Source organism: Pundamilia nyererei, unplaced genomic scaffold, assembly GCF_000239375.1.
Source record: "Pundamilia nyererei isolate P.nyererei 1_Seehausen unplaced genomic scaffold, PunNye1.0 scaffold00155, whole genome shotgun sequence".
NCBI lineage: Eukaryota > Metazoa > Chordata > Actinopteri > Cichliformes > Cichlidae > Pundamilia > Pundamilia nyererei.
Window position 1 is genome coordinate 107,561 of NW_005187556.1, and position 2,259 is coordinate 109,819.

Here is a 2,259-nt window from a genome sequence, read left to right on the forward strand (position 1 = left end):
CAAACCTCTGATCTGAGGATGGTTTAAGGCGGTATGACTGGTGAGATGTTAAAGTTCTCTGACACTGATCAGGAGTCAGTAACACATTTGAAACCTTTAAACTGAAATCATTTCCCATTCAAATGAACTGAAATTCCACTTTCCCTCCTCTGTTTCTTTTCTATGGTTGATGATGGTTTATTCTGATTATGTATGGATGATTATAAGTATTATATAGATTTTTTTTCTTTATTGTTTCCTGGTGATTTTTTTTAACTGGGTGTTTCTGGAATTTTAATTCCTTTTCTCTTTAGACGTTTTTACTGACACTTGACGGTTGAGTGCCAACAGCTGGTTCGAGTATTGCTGGCCGGGTTGAAACTAAGTGATAACAAGCTTCTAATGGCAGGAGAGAAACGAGAGCCGAAGCAAGAATTAAAGATGTTTTAAAAGATGAATGTTGGAAGTGGTGGGTGTTTGGAAATAATAAAACCAGTACTTGAATGTTTTTTTTTCACTGGGACTTTATTTGTTGAAATTAGAAAACTGCTTTTTTATCAGTGTGATTGCCAGGATCTTTTTAATTTGTTCATTTGAAATCAGACTGCCTCTTCATGGATGAAAGTATAAATGTTTCAAAATTAGATGGAGGATTTGTAGTTGTTCTTTTCAAATAGTCTTAATAATCTGAATGTATAATCTTTTGCTCTTGTTTTTTTTTTTAAAAACAAACAACAACAAAAGATGTGAGGACAGTTAGCTTGTCTGAGAACTTTAGCAGAAGGAATATTAATTTGGTTGTATGAATATATCTAATTATTCCTTTTATTTTAAAAAAAAAAAGTGAAAGATGCTTTAAATACTTCAAAAGCAAAGGGCAGCGTAATTAAAGATATGACACTTTTCTTAACTAAATAACAAAAGTAATTGTTTTCCAATTAGTAACAGACCTACATCCACACTCAACAGGCACTTTGTTAGGTCCACCTGCATGGCTACTTTAAGTGCAAACATTCATCAGCACAACTCAATAACTTAGACATGCAGACACAAGCAAGACATTCTGAAGTTCAAACGTCAGAAGAGAGGTGACTCATGGTTGTGGTGGGGATATGCCTGCACAACCATCTTTGGGGTTTACATAAAATTGTCTGAACGACAGCAAATATCCAGTAAGCAGCAGGTCTCTGGGTAAAAATTACTTTTTAGAGCTGATAGAGAAGCAACAGTAACTCCAAAGTCCTTAAAGCCAAGATGAGCAGTAGAGCTATGGTATAAGACCACACTGGTCCTGAGATAGACCAATAGACATATAGTTAATTAACTATTACTCATCGTAGGGAAAAATTCCCTTATTACAAAAACACCATAAACAGACATGAGAACAGGAAACTGAGATCCTCACTCACACAGGAGATGAAGATATTTTAAATTATCTGCAATAATAACTGAATCAGTTTGCTCATTAAAGCTAGACTTTTAAAAAAGTGTTCAATTGGTTTGGCACATTTAGTCCTCCGTAAATACACGGTTGGTTTTCAATAATGCTGGTTAGTACAGGACCCACACGGCGCTTTCTCTGACTGACAAAGGAGCATGAACTGATTTCCTTTTTCTTTTTTTTCTTTTTTTTTTGATTGATTGTAATTGTTTAAAGTCACTTTGGGCTTCTGGGCTCCAGGAGCCGATATGGAGCCGGTGATCCCTTTGGGCGGATGCGAAGTGTCAAAAAGGGATCGAGATCAGAAAAATCAGGCCAAGAGGACGAGTTATTCCTTTATTTTACTTATAACGCCTTTAAACCCTGTTGGCTACAGACTATTTACCAATACAAGCAAAGTTATTACACATGGGAAACACAGAAACATTGGAAATTATATTTTGGCACCTCGCGTTTTCTTAGTGGACTCTCAAAGACGCATTTTCAGTGGGAAATGTGTCGCGGTTCAGACTCTGTACCTGAAAATAATCAGAGCACAGAGTGTCTGCAGCTGTTTAAATTAACTCCAAAGTAAACAAAATCAGTTTTAGCGTCTTAAAGTTATTTCAACCTCATCTTCACTCAAATATTTACATTATGTCCAAAATCCAACTGGGGTATTTCAATCGATTCCAACACGACAAATGATTGATTATTGATCAGTGTGTTCTGTGCCTTAAAAAAACCCTTTGCAAATGAATCAGCTCTTCTTCGCGCTTTGGCAGCGGCTGTGAATGAGGAAATGAATCAGCTGGCTCAGGTACAGCAGGAAGGGAGGAGATAGAGGGACACTCAGTTTG

The 2,259-nt window shown here is 36.5% G+C and overlaps 1 protein-coding gene across 1 annotated transcript in view; it reads left to right on the forward strand.

Annotated features, from left to right (window-relative positions):
• Positions 1-2,259, forward strand: part of LOC102201940 (cell division control protein 42 homolog) — a 14,971-nt gene that overhangs the window by 6,491 nt on the left and 6,221 nt on the right. The window lies entirely within an intron of this gene.